Here is an 18,072-nt window from a genome sequence, read left to right on the forward strand (position 1 = left end):
CTCCTGGACCCCAACTCTCCTCCCTCGCCATGTATCCAGCCCAACTTCCTCCCTCCAGTCCTCGCCGTGCAATGCTGGGAGTCATGGCACAGAAAAAAGATCAGGTGGGGGGCGAGGGGGCAGCCAGAACCCCACGTGAGTGTGGGGGCAGGGCGCCGTTTCACTTGTCTTAGTTCTGTCTGTAGCGCTGATTGGCATCCAGGAAGGCCTGGTGCCTTGGTAGCTATTTCTGAGACTGGGACACACATGCCTATATTTTAAGTACACTTTTTATTTTAAAATAGTTTTAGATTTACTGAAGAGTCACCAAGACAGTACAGTTCCCGAGGGCCCAGCACCCAGTTTCTACTACTGTTATATTGTTGAGGTACTTTGCCACAACGCATGAACCAACACTGATCCATTATTAACTGAACGCCATGTGTTATTCAGGTTATCCCTGGTTTTCACCAAATGCCTCTTTTCTGTTCCAGGATCCCATCCAGGTCACATTATATTGAGTTGTCAGGTCTCCTCTTGGCTGTGAGTGTCTCAGGTTTCTCTTGTTTTTGATGACCTTGACCATTTTGAGGAGGACTGGCAGATCCTTGGTAGAATGTCCCTGATGTTTGGTTCGTACTTGGATCAGGGTGATGGGTTCAGGAGGGAGCTCACAGACGTGAAGGTCTTCTCATCACGGCCTGTCTGGGTCCGCGCTCTCCCCAGGCTCTCACTGGTGACGTGAACCTCAGCCCCGGCTGGTGTGCAGCGTTCCCGTCCGCCCAGGTTCCACACTACGCTCTGGAAGCAAGTCCCCTAGCGGCGCCCAGACTGAAGGGATGGGTAGTTACGGCCCTACTCCTTAAGCGGCTTTTACATGAATTTGTGAGGACGGTGTTGGACAGTCAGGGAGTCGGGGCCAAGGTCCCCAGCAAGGAAATATGGAGTCAGGACAGCTAAGATCAAACAGCACTGCCATCCTGTTCCGCAGCTTAGACAGGACCGCACTGACATTCTGCTTTGCAGCCCTTGCAGAAAAGACTTCTGCAAAACGTCCTAAAATAAGACAATGAACCACAAAAGCATTTGTCAATATCACGGGCAAGGGGCAGTTAGGACCTAAGCCCCCGGATGCCAGCAAAAAAAAAAAAAAGGACCATCAGCATGTGGACATGAACCTAATACTTAGAGATACGTGACCAAAGCCCCGATCGGCACAACTCAGCACACCCTGATTGTTTAACATAGTTCCGCAAAAGAGCTCATAAAAACCCCTAAACTTAGAAACCCCGGGGACAACCCACTCCGGCCCCCCTCCCTTTCCGGGAGCATTATGCTCTTGCTCAATCAACTTTGCTCTGCTGCCCACCACCGTCAGTGTGGTCTACCTCCTCATTCTTCAAAGCGGTGTGACCAAGAACCATGGACGCTAAGGGGACACAAAATCCTGTAACAAATTCTTTGGAATTCTCTATGCAAGACATCTGTCTCTTGTACGCATTTCTCTATTTGTTCAGTTACTTACAACGGTGTAGACTCGGGGGTCAGAATCCAGTGCTCGCTTGTTAGTCAGATGGTTCCACTCTCGGTGGCTCCTGCCATGGCCCCCATTTTGGTTTTGGAGGACTTCCTTATCTTCAGCCACAATGCCGTGTTCCTGGCTCATCTGCGGTCCTCACCTCAGCCCAGGAACAAGCTCTGTTAACAAGAAGCCTGGTTCCTTCTCTTGGATAAGGGCATCAGGGGCCAAAGTCTGAGGGTGGGGCATGCCTGCTGCTGCTGGGGTCACCCTGGCTCCAGGGCCTCCCAGGGCCAAGTGGAGCTCAGAGATCCGTCTGTGCCCATGATGCACACTGATCTAGAGCTATTTCTGCAACATCGATCAGACTCCAGGTTAACACCGGGACCCGTGGAAGGGCACAGACTTTCTTTACATCTCAGCTACCCTGGGGCGGTAGGATCGAGTCCAGATCAGGTGATGTGTGAAATCTTTTTTTGTCCTTTTTTATTTCTTCCTATGAGGTCAAAGTAAACTTTGTGCAAGCTAACCATAGTCTTCCAGTGGGGCGTGGGTTTCCCCCCCGGGAGGACGCAGGGCGGTATCTGGAGACACCTTTGGTTGTTACAACAGGCAGAGGGGTGGTTACCGGCCTCTGGTGGGTAGAGGCCAGGGACGCTGCCAGGTGCCCCACAGTCCAGCCCCAACTAGCAACAGTGCCGACGGTGGAGAAGCCCGGGGCCTGGACACAGAGGGGAGGGAGCACGGGGGCCCGTTTCAATCTGCAGTCTGTCTTCCCACTCCCCCCAACCCGAGTGGGAGCGCGAGTGTGCAGAAGTCACTTCTGACCTGCCACACAGTTCGGAGTTCTCCTTTACAGCTTTCCTCTCCCACTGGAAGGAAACGCCTCTTGGAACGGATTCCTGTCTCTCTTGCGTGCCCGTGGCTGAACGGGTGGTGAGGCAGAGGAGGCCAGAGTAGGCAGAAGCCACAAGAAAGAAGGTCGGCCTTGGCAAGGACGGTCACGTTGTTCTCCCGAGAGACAGGAGGAAAGGCTACGGGCCAGAGAAGTGGGAGGCGGTCAGCATTGCGACCACGCTGGCGGGGAGAGGGCTAGGGGTGCCTGGCCACAGAATTGGACCAGGAGGCCCATTATCTCCCACCCCCCTGACACGGTCTCCAAAGCCACAGACTCTGAGCCTTCCCTGCGGCACGTGCCGTCTGGTAGCCAAGGCCCCGCTCATTCCTCTCTCCATCTCTCTCTCGGCCTCTCAGGGCCCTTGGCCTCCTCGTCCCACTTGCCAGGCCCCTTACTGCCCGGTAGGCCGCCGGCAGGGGCCACACACGCCTGGCTGGCAGAACTCTGGAGCAGACAGGGTGGCCAGTGGCCCGAGTGCATCACTAGGAAACCCCCGCCCCCCCAGCACAAAGCCACTGCAGACCTGGTGCCTTCCCCGCAGAGCTGGGCACCAGAGGCCCCTCAGTCCCCCTTCCCCCACCTGTGGAGCCAGGCTAGACCCCGCGGAGGTTCACGAATGGGCCCCGGCGGCGGCGGGGGTGGGGAGTGTTCTCAAGCCCGGAGAATCCCGCATCCATGCCGCAGGATGCTGCTGTGATGGGGCAGGTTCGCCAGCTTCGCAGGGGAATGTGTTTGAGAAAACTCGTTTCCCTGACAGCAAGGAGGTGGCTTCGTCTGTATGGCTGCTCTCAGTAGATTCGGGGACGCCCCTCACTGCTGTGCCTGTCCCGTGCACTGTCGTGAGGCCACTCTGCACTTGGGATACTCCTTCAGTTGCCCTTTTCATGCCCTGTCTGGATCCTTCTGCGCTGTCTGTCCGTCCGTCCGTCCATCCAGCCAGCAATTCCGGGGCCTCACGGCCTGCTCTGTGCTGTGTGTGTGAGAAAGACAGCCCCTGCCTGCTGGGGTTCAGTCCGCTGGGGAAGCCAGGCGTTCAGCCAGTACGTTCCGTGTGATGGTAAGTGCCGTGAAGGCAAGCCCCACCCCGTAATCAGGGGAGAGGGCGGGGGGCACCCCGCTCAGCCTCGGGGGAGGCGCGGCTGCGTCCTGAGAAGCCCCGCGAGCAGCCGGCGGGAGCTCGAGGGAAACGGAGCCAAGGCAAGGGAGCGCGGCCCCACGCTGGCCTCGGGACACAGGCGTGAGGCGAGCAGGGAGGGCTCTGCGGAGAATGAACAGAGAGAAAGACATTCACCCTACTCAAGCTCACACATTTATTAGGCACCGACTGCACACCACAGGAGAAGACCAAGCTGGAGAACACAATCCTCAGGGCAACTCTGGCCCTCCTCCCGGGAGCCCAGGGACTAGAAGAGGTGGCAGCAACCATTCCCAGTCCAGGGACCGAGGCGACGGGGGCCGCGGTGCCAGTGACAGCTGGGTGGCAGGGGGCTCCCTGCAGGTGGGAAGCCAAGGTGAGAGTGAGGAAGACCCCCAGGAGAGGAAGAGCAGGCCCAGGGGCAGGGCTTCAGGTAGCTCTGGGCCAAACAGCGTCTGGGGCATTTGGGGGCAATGCAGGTGGTCAAGGCCAAGCTCAGAGGGTGGGCTGTACTCCAGGTAGCCACTGGAGGCCTGGGGCAGAAGAACAGTATGGTCAGTGGCCTCTGGCTACCACGTGGGGGGGCTTGCCGGTGGAGTGGGGGGCCTCTGTGGGGGGCAGGCGGACGACGGGGCCTTTCCCTTGTCAGGTTCCCTGTGTCCTGCCTCCTGACGGCACAGCCCGAGGGTACAGCGCTTCACAGAGCCCTTCAGGAAAGCCTCCACCCAACCCTCTGAATAGAGCACAACAGGATTGGGGGGGGCCCTCCGGAAGAGCCCTTCATCATCAGCCCCACACAAGGCTGTGCCTCACGTGCCCCCCCTTCCTGATTTCATAATGTGGCCCAGGGTCTCCTGTCACCCCTCCCAGCCCAGCCCCACATGGGGACCTAGGGTGGCCGCAGGTGAACGGAGATGTCACAGGACACCGATGGCCCCTCTTTGCACCCCAAGGGCTTAGGCCACCAGAAATCATGCATCTCCCCTGGTGGAGCCCGTTCAAACACGCGCACTGAGACCTGCCTTCCGACCCCCGTCTCCCTTCCCAGTTCAAAGGCAGCGCTGTTTACTTTGAAGAAACGGCCTTTGAACGTGGGTTTGCTGGGGCCTTGGCGGCAGGCTCTGAGCACCATGGAAAAGAACTTCATCACAGCTCTGTCACGGCCTCACGCGCTGACAGCCAGCCTCAACAGTTCATCTTCTGAAGGCTTCTCCCTGAAGGTTCTGTCGCTACCTTGATTTGAGTGGCGGGTGCGTGCTCACCATGTTATTCTGCACCGGGCCCCAGAAGAGGGTCTACGAACAATTGCCTAACTCGAGTGTTGCAACGATGGAGAACCCCTGCCTCGTTCTGAACAAAAGCTGCAAATCAAAAAGGAGCTGTCAGCTCTCTCCTAAGCAAAGCAGGAGGCTGGTCCTTCATGGTGGGGGAGAACCATGGGGGCGCTGCCCGCCTCGCACCCCCGTGTCCTCCAGGGCTGACCGCCTCGGAGCGGGTCCGCACATCTGACTTTGGAGATTCTTTTTTTTTTTTTTAAGATTTTATTTATTTATTCATGAGAGACGGAGAGAGAGAGAGAGAGAGAGAGAGAGAAGCAGAGGGAGAAGCAGGCTCCCAAGGAGCAGGGAGCCCGATGCGGGACTCGATCCCAGGACACTGGGATCATGACCTGAGCTGAAGGCAGACGCTTAACGACTGAGCCACCCAGGCGCCCTGACTTTGGAGATTCTAGGCGAATGGCACTGGCGGATGAGTGTCTGCAGAGGCCTGGACGTTCTGCCTAGAACATTCGCTGTGGCGTAGAGAAGAGAGTGAGAAAATGATGAAAGCAACCAGGGCCGGGGCCCGGCGTCCAGCCTTCTCCTCAGGGGGCAGAAAGCCACAAACCTCACAGCCCGGCGCCCCAGACAAGCAGAGAGTGGGGAGACAAACCCGTGGCCGCCTCCGCCGAGGTCACCGCATTCCACATTTATTATGCAGCAGTACAAAGTGTTTGCTCGGTGGATGTTCCGTTATTAATTTTTTTTTTTTAACAACAGATGGTCTGGAGTTTCCCGCTTTCACCTGATGTGGCTTGGCAGTAAACTGGTACAGTAAATCCTCCCATTTCAGATGGCGTTGGGCGGTGGGGTTACCACCGTGAATTAATCAAGCCACCTTACAGAAGCCCGGTGGTGAACCCAAAGTAAGCTCCGACAAGGTGTTTGTAAGGGGCCACCGTGCTGGGCCTGCACTCCAAGCTAAAACTGACTCATCTCCCAACCGACATTTGCAAAGAACGCGGCAGAGAAGCCTTGAAGAACAAGAGCGTTCTGGCAGAAGGTGGAGATGAACCTTTTCCTCCTAAGACCTTGTTTACACAAATCTGTTTTTAGCAAACCTCTTCTCCAGGGAGCAAGGGTAAAGTCCCCCTGCAAAGAGGCTGAAGCATGAAGAGTCCGATCAATGAGGTGCCATCAACGAGGCTCAGCGGGGCCACACATGGCGGTGCCACCAGGGACACTGCTGCTGGACGCCCCGAGGACGCCTGAGAACAGACCTGCTTGCGACAGAAAGAAAGAGGAAAAGGGGAGGGGCTAACAGGGTACCCAAAGGCAGACAAGTGCACACACACCACAACCACCCAAGGTCATATTCGGGTGGCTCTTGTACTTGATCTCTTTCTCCCGATGGCCAGAAGAACCATCAGTGCGACTTGTACTTGTGGGCAATCTTTATAGACTGTTGTCTGTTGTTGATTTCAGAGAGAAGGAGTGATGGTTCTGGAAACGTGGCCCCTTTTCTGATGAGACAGAATGGGCTGTTAATGAAACCTGCTGGGAGTCACAATCTCCAAGGCCTTCTTCCGCCCACAGCCGACTTCAGAGCCTCGGCCAGCCAAGAGCAGAGCACACGGAGACAAGCTCACAGAAACCTTCTCTGAATCTTTCTGGTTGGGAAACGAGGAAGGAGACAGAACCATGGCGGTCCTGTTGGTCGTGTAGAGCAGGGAACACAGGAAGAAATGAGGCGGCTGAATTCGTGGCCTCGTTCACCACCAAATGACTGTGCCAATGGAAACCCATCATCTCTGTACCCAACTGTCATTCCAGACAAGGAAACCCATGCAGGTGCCATCACTTAGCCAGGACCACACACATGGCCAGGTCCAGAGCAGGTCCAAGAGGTGCCCCAGGCCAAGGGGACCAGAGGAACCCCCACCCCAGGGACTCTCCTGACAAAGGGGGCATGGAGAGCACCAGCGACATCATTACTGCAGCTGCGCCATCTAGTGGTGAGGGACTGGGGCACTTTGTGCCTCGGTCCGAGCCCCCAAGAGCATCCATCACCCAAAGAGAGGAAGACGAAAGGCCGGGCTCCAAGCGAACCTGGGGGTGTCCAGAAGACCTTTTCACGGTGTCCCCACAATGAGCAATGGCCACCCACACACCCCACCTAGTTGACTGTTTCCATCAGGGGCGTGAAGAGCGACTTCAGGCACTGACCTGTCAAGCCTCACTGTCCTCACCTATCAGAAAGTTACAATGGGAAGACTCAGGACACCGCATCTACAGGTCCTACTGCTCCTTCCAGAAGTGCAGGTGAGAGGAAAGGCCCTGCTGGAAATCGTGTAAGCGCTGACACACGGGTGTCTGCCCTCAGCCTGCCCTCTCTTGGCTGGTCCTCCCAACGGTCACACCCCACCCCGGTCAGCTCTCCAAGGCCACCCTGCCCCGAGGCCATGTCTGCTCCAGGCTGGAAGGAACCAGCTCTGACCATAGGCTGACGAATATTCCAAAGTACCAGGGACCCTCCACTCCACTGTCAAGAAAGAGGTCTCCAAGGGAAAGCCTCCCCCAAGACTTGGACCACCTCAGGAAGCAGACCCGCTCAGCAGACCCTGAGCAAATCAGAGTGACCTTTGACCTCTAGCACATCCACAGGCAAGTGCTGCGAGCCTCCCAAATGCATCTCAAACATACTCATCATCACCACTGACGGGTCCAGCCAGTCTCCCAGCCACTCCTCCTGCCTCTGGCAATCCCTCTTCAGCACAGTAACAGAGAGGTTAGCAGAGAGGGTGCTGGAAGACGTGGGTTCAGACCATGGCTGAGACCCCTCAGCGCTTCCATGGCCCTAGTCCAGCCCCGCTCCCCTCCCTGTCACTCCTGCAGCCAGGCTGGCCTCCCTCTGTCCCTAGAGCCCACAGCCAGCTCTTCCCACCCCAGGCCCTTCCCCCAGCTTGCGAGGTGGTGGGCTCCTGACTCAGCCCAAACATCACCTCAGACTCCTCCCCGGAGCCCGCCCCCCATCCCCATCTCCAAGCAGCATTTGCAGACAGTGGTTTAGAAGGTGGGCTCTGGAGTTCAAATCCAGACTCTACCACTGTCCAGCTGTATGGCCTTGCAAGGGTTATTTGACCTATGTGCCTCAGCTTCCCTGTAAAGTCGCTGTGAAGATTAAATGAATTAATGTATTTCCCTAATGCCTAGGATATGGGAGGCACCATGAGACATATCCAATAAAGGAGCAAACAAGTCAGGAAGAAGGGCCTCTCCAAGTTTGAGGCTGGTTGTGTGTAAACAGCCAACCCTACCGAGTGTTTCTCCCACAGAAGACGTGGTTCTTCAAGGGAGAGGAGGGGTCTCCCAAGCCCTCACACAGGCGGCCCTGAAGGCCCAGCTGCGTCACTGCCGCCAAGGGTTCTTCCCAGGGGCCTGGACAAGCAAAAGGTTCTGCACAGCAATAGGGATCAATTTGAGGGCTGCCTGCCCCTGGCCGAGGGCCCCACGAGCCCCCTGAGCAAGCCCCTCCCCACCCTTCCTGCCTTCCTTCCCCAGGCTGAGAAGCCACATCCAGGATTCAGACCTGCCCTGGCCTCCCCAGAGCCTCCCCGAGCTCCATCCTATGGCTGAGGGGCCCTGTGCGCACGGATGTTGGCATCGCCACAGAAACCGCCCTAACCCTGTTGTGTTTCTACTCAGCTTACCGAAGGACCACAGGGAGGGAAATGGGCAGCCAAGCGGCCTCCGGGGGCCTGACAGAGGCCCTCGTGAAAGCTCGCTGCCCCCTTCCTTCACCTCCCCCTTCCCCGGCCAGGCCACTCAGTGCTCTTCCAGGAGCCCAGGTCTCCCAAGACCAATGTCATGGCAAAGTCAAGAAGGCCCCAGCCAGCAATTTGGTGGCTAATTCTGACAGCCCTCGCCCCTTCTGAGATAATAATAGGTCCACTTCACTGCACAGAGAACAAGTGCAAATGCCTACAGAGGCCAGGCCCTGCTCAGAGATGAGTGACGGGGCCAGATGGCAGCGGGCGCGGTGGCGGTCTGCAGCTCGCCGACAGGGGGCAGTCACCCCTCGGTGACGACTGCCTGTGGACAGGCCCCGGAAGCTAGAGGCTTCGGAGCGTGGGCCAGGAGAAGTCAACTCTCCAAGAGTTTTGGTAATATCTCCTAATATCTAAACACTGGTGGCTATCATAATTCAGACTTAAAAAAAAAAAAACGATTCTGTGCGGTTGAAACACAACCTGTTTCTGGGTGGGATGAGCCTGGAGGGCAGTTTCCAGCTCTGCTCCATAATGGTGGTTTTCCACAGATTTCGTTTTTGCTAGTCATAACAGCGGCCACCGTTTTCGGGACTTGTTTCTGAGCTTCCGGAGCGGGTTGTCTAGTTTAATCCTCCAGGAGCCCAGGTCCCCTTCCTCGTAAGTCAGGAAACCAACTCGGCAGATAAATGAGTCGCCCCAAGGGTGTGGGGCAGGCAGTGGGGTGCTGAGGTTAGTGCTCAGGTCTGTTTGACACCAAAACCGGGGACCTGAACCACCAGGTTTATTCCGCGGCCCGTTCCTGTGAGCGAGGGGGCTCAACCCTGCTGACCTCTCTGCTCCAGACTTGTCCTTGGCGTTTCCCCACATTTCCATCTGCCCCTGCCCCCACCCGCCGGCGCCTACCGCTTACTCAAATGACCCTCCTGCTACCTCTTCACTGAACTTCACATGCTGGGCTTCTTCCCAGGCACTAATCCTACCGAGCTCTCCTGACCATATCTAGCCATGGTACTGCAGTGTCCTCCAAATCCCCCTGCCCCTCTAACCTGCTGCCAACTGAGCTTCCATTTGGCCTGTGACATTTAAAAATATCTGTCCAGCCTTGGCATATAGAACCCAATACCCCCAGCTGTTTAAATACCACTGCCTCATTCGGCCCGCACATGCCTCTGCTTCCGGTAAAAGCGTAAGCTGACCCAGAACACTGGGCCGCCCGAACCCTCTATTCCAATCACGCCAATCTTAATTTGGCTCCTCCGTCAAGTGTGCTGTCCACTTGAGCCCATTCCTGACCCTACAAGGAGAAGATAGGCGCAGGCCTGGGGGGCTTTGAGCGGCAGGGCAAGGTGTGGGCCATCTGTGTGCCCATGACACGAGAGCACATGCCTGGAGCATGGTGTGATGTCCGCCACAGCTGTCCCTCTCCTCTCCCTGGCTTCCGACCCCAATGGGCCCCATGGCCCTGCTATTAATATAGTGCAAAGAGGCCCAGCAGCTGGCCGTGGCAAAATCTTTCCACACGGACAGTGACAACTGACATCACACTGATTTGGGCTCTGTACGTTCCAAATGTGCATTCTTTTAGAAAGAGCATAGCTGAAATTTGCCTGGCCACTGAAAATGTCTCTATGTTGTTTTGGGAATTGGGAAAATCTCCAGCGATCAATCTGGAGGCCTTTGAAAGGGGACCCAGAAGATGGGTGGTGGCTTTAGGAGACTCCTAGGGCTCACAGGGGTTAGAGTCTACTCCCCTAGCGAGGGTGTCCCAGATCTGTGCAGTGACTAAGTGTCTCACGGGGAGGAGGAGGGGAAGGGGGGTCAGTTACCTGACTTCCTCTCCTTGCAGGGAGGGGGTGGCTTCAACAGACAACCAAAAGAGCCCAGAAAGAGCAGCATGAAACAGTATGATTTCTGGGACATGCCTTAAAAAAGACACTCGAAGAAGTAGGGGTAAAGGAGGGAGAAAGCACTGATGGGCTAGTACTGCGGTGCTGGGGCCCCGGGGTTGCGTCTCCACCTCAGGACGCCGGGAGACGTCCATAACAACAAGTTTAAACTTACGCATGTGAAAAAAGAGTCAACAAAAATTCAACAAAACTTGAATTCAGTATTCAAAAATACTCACAATATACATGTGAAAAAAATCAACAAATTGCTGAGAACCTAGCGTGTGCTAGGAACCCCTCTTGATTTGTTCAAAATAAAGATGGGTGAGCAGAGCCCTGGCGTCTGGTCAGCAACAGCCTGGCCTGAAAACCACCTCCTTTGGCCACAGCACAATGGGTCCCCTCCCCAAATGCCCTGGATTTGTTTCAACTGTCCCATTCCATTGACCCATGGAGATGGCCTCAACACATACTTTTTAAATTTAGTATTTAAAAACACACAACGAGCCAACCCAAGCAAGATGCAGCCAGTAACTTCATATACTCGAATGCCTCCCCGCATCCTCACCCACCTTCTCCGCCAGAGTAACAGAGTAACAAATCTCTAGTTTATCGTATGCTTTCTGTGAACGTGTTCCTTCTATCATGTATATATTGGCTTCGTTTTGCTGGCTTTTGACCTGTATGAAAAGCGTATCCCACCACACTTCTGAAGGTGTATTTTTAGGCACAGGCCCTTTTCTGGCATCCAATCAAGAACCAAGCGCATGATGGGAGAAAAGACCCACCTCCCCCCACCCAAATCCCCAGAAAAGCCCAGCAGGAAGTAGAAGGTGCCTGAGCTCACGCTCCTGTTGTTTGGGACAGAGCTCTGCTGAGGCCAAGGGCATGGGTTAAAGCCTCACTGATAAGCCTGTTTCTTGGCTGCATCTGCAAACAAAAACATGTGAAGTGACGGCAAATGTCATGGTAAAGGCAGATCAAGACAACTACATCTGTCGATTTATTATTAGAAGGCAAATGTCATGGAAAGAAAATATGCCCCAAGTAATTTAGTCCTGTGCAAACTCACCAGGCTTCAGCTGGTTGGAACCAGAACCCTTCCCAGCACTCCTCAGCTAAGAGTTGCCTCACTAGATCCTGGGTTCAAAATCGATTCTGTCCCCGCCCCCCCCCCGCCCCGATGGTAAATATCTGTTGTTGAGGGAGACAAGAATATGCTACACAGCTCAGGAAGACCACCTGTCAGGACATCTTTTCTACGGTCCAGACGAGTACTCTCCTAGGGGGATGAACAAACTCGGCCCCTCGCTGTCTGTTGGGGAGAAGACAGCGCTACACCCAACCAAGGTGGTGCCCGAGACGATTCCAAGGGGCCAAGGGCCAACGTTATCCAGTTTAAGAGCTATGTATTTATCTTCTTGTGTATTTAAAAAATTCTTAGCTAGAAGCCAGTGATAATGGTGTAATTTTCCTTTAAAACTAAATTCATTTACATAAATACAGCAAGTTGATTTAAAGAAAACCGTTAAGTGCCGCTACAGGGTGGGAATATGGCAAAAATCATCTAGCTAGTATGGAAATAATTGAAGTTTGAGCAAAAATCTCAATTCTTTCTAAGGGACTGTAAAATGTTTTCTAATTTCTATAGTGCTTTTGAGCTCAGAAAGTTTTGACTACATTCTCTGCCTAAAGAAGGCCATTCCATCCACACCCCAGGCCAGCCGCCTCCAACCTCCTCTGTTCCAGGCCGTGTGCTGTGGGGCGTTTCTGATGGCTCTGCTGGAAGGGGTGCACTGGGCCCCCAGCATGGGGTGCATGAGAGGGGGAAGGAGGAGCCCAGAGTCCCCGCCACTGATACTGAGCGAAGCCCCCAACAGCCAGTGGTCATGCACCTCAGCTCTCCGGTCAGGAACCCCCAGGAAAGGTCTCAGAGAAAGTTCCTGTTCTCTTTCTCCCAAGTTTGCTCTTTTCCTAAAGTTTCCACAATGACTTCAGAAGCACTGATCAGCACATTTCCCTTTTCATACAGATAGCCCACCCAATTTAACAAGTGTTCCTAATGGCGTACCTTTCTTCGGACAGAAGTCTATTTTAAAACTAGTCAGAGCTGGGAAGTTACTTTTAAACATGCTAAAAATAATAGTAATGTTAATCATATTATTTCACTAATTTTACTTATATACAACTACAATGTTATAATTATATTATTAATAATAGATTAATATTACTATAAGGAAAAGCTAGTACGCCCATACAACCCGGTTTGCAGGAAAGCCCTACTTTACCCATCATCCCAGAAACCCCTCCAGTTAACGCGGCCTTTCACACTCAAAAACGTCCCAGCTGGATGACAAATTATACAGTAACCCTGGTTATACACCGTGACCAACTCGTCTATGCCTGCAAGGGGCAGGGCGGGGAGGAGCGCGGGGGACAGGGTTCCCAATCTCAAAGGCTGGAGAGCATTCTTTCAATTGTGGCCATTCCCAACTTAACCTGTCTAGATAGGGGATTAGGAGAGGAGGTCTACCAGGGGGGTTCAGAATGACCAAAAGATCGGAGCACTGCTCATAGTTCTCGAGGGGGCACTAGCAAGAGAGATTTGTCAATGCGGTGTCTCGAAAGGCTCAGTGCCCTTCATAAGAACTTGAAGAAACAGTGCAGAGCCTGGCCTAGTTTCTCTCAGTGCGGTCTCGCCCCCACCCCGCTTTGTGGGAAGTCTCAGAAATGTATTTCACTAAAGTTTAACTTTTCTTCCTGACCAGTCAGAGCCAAGGTCATGCCCCTTAGGAAAACAGCGCCAGGGCCTGGCTCCCAACTCGCGGGGGTCTGGGCACACCACCGGTGCCTTGCTCTCTCGGCCGGAGCAACGGGGTGGTGTGAGAAGGTGGGGGACACACACACACTGCCGTGGGGACCGACTGGTAGCCTTATACTGGAGGGCAACGGAGTCAGAGCACATGCCTCCCTGTGACCTCACTTACGACTGACCCCAGACAAACCGTTGTATACACAGAAGTAAATGCCAGGACAGGGGACCAGGAGAAAGAGCCAGAATGTACACCGATAGGGAAAGGACGACTGATAGTCTTCTACTGGAACCACAGATGATGGCGTGACGACTGAAAAGAACAGAGGAGATCTTAGGTGAACCAACATACAAGGGTCTCCAAGATAACACTGCCAAGTGAAAAGGCTGCAAAGTGACATAAACACGACTTGTGTTAAAAAAAAAAAAAAAAAAGACATTTTTGGGGGGGGGCGCGTGGGGGGTTCAGTTGTCTAAGCATGACTCTTGATCTCAGCTCAGGTCTTGATCTCAGGGCATGGATTCAAGCCCCTCACTGGGCTCCACGCTGGGCATGGAGCCAGGGAGGGAGGGAGGGAGGGAGGGAGGAAGGAAGGAAGGGAGGGAGGGAGGAAGGAAGGAAGGGAGGGAGGGAGGGAGGAAGGAAGGAAGGGAGGGAGGGAGGGAGGAAGGAAGGAAGAGGGAGGGAGACATTTTTCTATGGAAACGGGTCATTCTGTGTGAAGCTGGTAGCCTCGGGGGAATGTGAGAGGTGGGCTATGGAGACTATGGCTGGTGGAGGGCCATTAAAGCAGACTTTTTTTTTGACTGACTTTTCATGTAATATATCCAATTCATGAATGTCACATATAATTAAACACTGCATTTTTTTAAATTACAGCTAGGAGAAGCTGCTGAGACATCACAGGTTTCAGAGTAGGCATCTTGAAAAAGGGTCTTGAGAAAAATGGATTTGCCGTTCTTGTACCGAATCCCCATATTCTGGGGACCAGCTTTAAATAATGACTGGTGCTTTGGGCCTTGGCTGGATTTTTGAATAACCAGCAGAAAAAGAGTGTCACCAAATGCGCTTAGCTTTAACCTTGCCCAAGTCCTTCCCGGCTGCCGTGTGGACCCTGCCAGGCCTGAGTATTAAGGGCATGGTATAGTTCTATTTCCAGCTTCCAAACCACTTTCAGCCAGCTCTTGATTTGCTCTTTCTTTAATAAGGAGCCGGCAGAATGTCAGTTCTAAAGTGATCAAGAGAAGAATGTGAAGCTGTGAGCTGTCCGTTTGGATGCTGACAAAAAATAGATCTGATATCAAGAGGGTTGACATCTGAGCCCTCGGTTCGCGTTCCCTCTCCCCATGAGGACAGTCCACTCGGTGTGGGGCGAAGGGACTCAAGTAGGGACTGAAGGTCCCCTCCCCGAGGGCTTCGGCCCCAAACCAGCAGACCTGCCCTCTCAGAGGCTCAGGCTCCTCAGCTGAACCACGGAGGGGCTATGACACCATCTCCAGTCCCTTCCATCCACAACGACTTCGGCTGGAAACTCAGGTTGGTGGGCCTCTCCTGCACGGCCCTTCCCACAAGACTCTTCTGCTGCCACCAGAGCCCCTTCGTCAGACTCCAGACCCCCTCCCACCACCCTTCCACCTCATGGATTCCTTCTCACAGGTCATGCAGGTGCTTCTAACTCAGCGAGTCAGGGACAGAACTCACCCCACTCCACAGGGCAGAAGTCACGGTCTGCCAGCCGCCCCTGCACCCTCTCCACCCCCACCCCTTCTGCAGCTCAGCGAAAGCTACTGACTTCCCTCCCTCACATGGCCCATTCCCCGATTCCATGTTGCCGCCAAGCCCTGCTTCATCGACGGCCCAGATGCCTCTCAGGGTCACTCTCACTACTACCAGTTTTATGTATTTCTAGAATGACCTTCCTGAGACCCAGCTACTCCCATCATCTCTGGCTTCCCTTCAAATTCTAGCCCCTAGCCCATGGCCAGAGAGATTTGTGCAGCAGACGGCTTGGTGGCAGCACCTGCCAGCCACCAGGACAACAGCTTCCCACTGTCCTGAGGGTGTTCAAGACACAAGACTGTATTTTGTCCCCAAAGAGGCCCTACCTGGCAGCCCTGGGCCAGCCCTGGGCCAGCCCTCTGACTCACTTCGCTCCGTACTTCAGGTTCTGCTGACCTTCTGCCAGTTTCCTTAATACATTCAGTCCCTTCCAGCAGAGGGCCCGCGAACATGCTATTCCTGCACTGGGACCTGCGCCATCCCCTGCCACCCACCACATGCCCATCCTTCAGTTCACAGCTCAAGTGTGCACATATCACTTTCTCAGGCAAGGGTTCCCTGACATGCCCAAATCGAGGGCAGCTTCCTCTGCTGTACACTCGGAAAAAAGGTTCTTTTCCAGAGCCCCTGGCTCAGGTTGTAACGAGACTCCTTAATATGATGATTCATTATTTCCAGAGCCCCCACGGAATGCACTGAGTGGAGAGACAGAGTCTGATTTAGCTCACCAACATATTCCTGGTGCCTAGCCCAGTGTGTGGCCATAGCAGGTGCTCAGTGCACTTCTGTGCATCAAACTATGGCTTCTAAGACCTTCATCAAGAAGCCACTAAGAGAGAACTGGAAATGTATATAGACAAAACCCACCACCATCACCACTACCGTCATCACCACCATCACCACCACCACCATCACCACCATCATCACCACCACCATCATCACCACCACCATCATCATCACCACCACCACCACCATCATCACCACCACCATCACCACCATCACCACCATCATCACCACCATCATCATCGTCACCACCATCACCATCACCATCACCACCACCACCACCGTCACCATCACCACCGTCATCACCACCACCACCACCACCACCATCACTGTCATCACCACCATCACCGTCACCACCACCACCACCACCGTCACCACCACCACCACCATCACCACCACCACCACCACCACCACCATCATCACCACCACCACCGTCATCACCACCACCACCGTCATCACCATTATCATCACCACCATTACCACCATCAACCACCACCACCACCATCACCACCATTACCATTATCATCACCACCATTACCATTATTATCACCACCATCACCACCATCAACCACCACCACCACCATCATCACCGACAGCTGCCATCAAACTACTGGTTCAGAGTTTGCCTGTTCTAGACCCTTGCTAGACACTTTCTATTTCTTTCCTCATTTGATCCTCTCCATAACCCTGGACGGCAGAGTTTTTTGGACCCTAGAAAGACCTTTTTTGCAACGGAGGAGACAGAAGTCCAGATAGGTAATGCCACTGGTCAGCTATGAAGCAGAGGGATGCAAGACGTACATCTAGGCCCATCTAGTTCCAACTCTGGCTTCTCAGTTCTCACCCTTCTCAGCCTTTCCGTTGAGTCCCTCTCATGAGATGCCATCTTGTTTCCTCTTGGAAGCCACCTAAATACTGTCAGAGAAAGGACATTAAGAGAAAATCTCTTAAAAGAAACGCAATGAAGATGCCCCCATTCCAACCCCTTGTTTAGTAAAGGAGTAAGGGCTCTTCTCTGCCGCGTACTGCCAGAGAGCACGGTGAGGCACAAGGGAGGGTGAGGAGACTAGAAAAAGATGAGAGAAGACATAAAACATCAATTTAATGAAATGACACGACTAACCAGAAGAACACAAAAGACTAACCGGAAGAAAACTAAAGAATAAACCAAACTTATTTTTAAATAAAAAGAAGCCCAGAATTACCAAATATCACAAACTGTACCGTCCAAGAGAACATGAGGTAGAAGTTCCTGATTTAGAGATTTCAGACAATGCTAACATTTCAAAAGAAATGTGAGATGCCAGCCTGGGGTTGCCAACTTATTTTTTTAATACAAGTAAAATAATTTTTAAAAATGGAATAAAAACAAAAATTTTTAAAGCTCTAAAAAACTCTCTAAAATCTTAAAACAAAAAACTCAAATTACTATCTGTTGTGATTCAAAAAGAGCTGCCACTGACAGACTAACAGGAGGGAAGCTTCTGTAGGCTCCATGATCAAGAACAGTCCCTGGAGGTCCAGCGCCCAGCTGGCTCAGTTGGGGAGGGTACAACTCTTGATCTCAGGGTTGTTAAAATTGAGCCTCATATTGGGAGTAGAGATCACTTAAAAGAAAAAAAAAATCTTAAAAAAAATAATAAAAATAAAAGAATCCTCCCTTCGTCCCTTCTCTGAATAACTTGAGCCTGATGAAAAACCCATCATATCGTCTTTAACTTTTCTCATTTTACTGCAGATTGGCGACCACTGACTTAGTTCGCCTCTCTCCCTTATGCACGGATCCTTTCTACAAAATCCTCTGCAACCTTCACTGAGTGTTTGCTTGAGCAGGCTGCTGGTTGCCTCATAAACCAAGCAATTCTAAAAGTCACAGAATATGAGAAAAATGCACAAAAATCAATACCATTCCTATAAACACATAATAAACAGCCTGTGAATATAATGAAAAAAGAGAACCATTCGCAACAGCAACAAAAGTATCAAATACTTGGGAAATACATGATCTATTTTCACATATCAAACTCTACATATGATACATGAGAATTATATAAAGAAAACACAAATCCTTAATGGGAGAGATAGAAACTCAAGGTAATGAAGAGTGAGATCATACTGGGGCTTAAGGCTAAACGCAGAGAAGATGACAGTATTTCCCAACTTAATTTATAGATTGAATGCAATTCCAGTCAAAATATCACCAAGGTCATTATGGAACTTGATAAAAATGGTTCTTACATTCTATAGGAAA

At 52.8% G+C, this 18,072-nt stretch overlaps 1 long non-coding RNA gene across 1 annotated transcript in view; it reads right to left on the reverse strand.

Moving 5' to 3' along the window:
- Nucleotides 1-251: 251 nt before the first annotated feature.
- LOC114197963 (uncharacterized) overlaps nt 252-18,072 on the reverse strand; it is a 35,340-nt gene continuing 17,519 nt past the window's right edge. The window contains exons 5-6 of the long non-coding RNA XR_003606996.2: nt 2,327-2,532; nt 252-1,677 (exon numbers count right to left, since the gene is read on the reverse strand). This is a non-coding gene — a long non-coding RNA (uncharacterized LOC114197963). The remainder of the gene's footprint in view (nt 1,678-2,326; nt 2,533-18,072) is intronic.

Source organism: Eumetopias jubatus, unplaced genomic scaffold, assembly GCF_037043125.1.
Source record: "Eumetopias jubatus isolate StellerSeaLion01/CBP00866 unplaced genomic scaffold, mEumJub1_p1.0 scaffold_9, whole genome shotgun sequence".
NCBI classification, from domain to species: domain Eukaryota; kingdom Metazoa; phylum Chordata; class Mammalia; order Carnivora; family Otariidae; genus Eumetopias; species Eumetopias jubatus.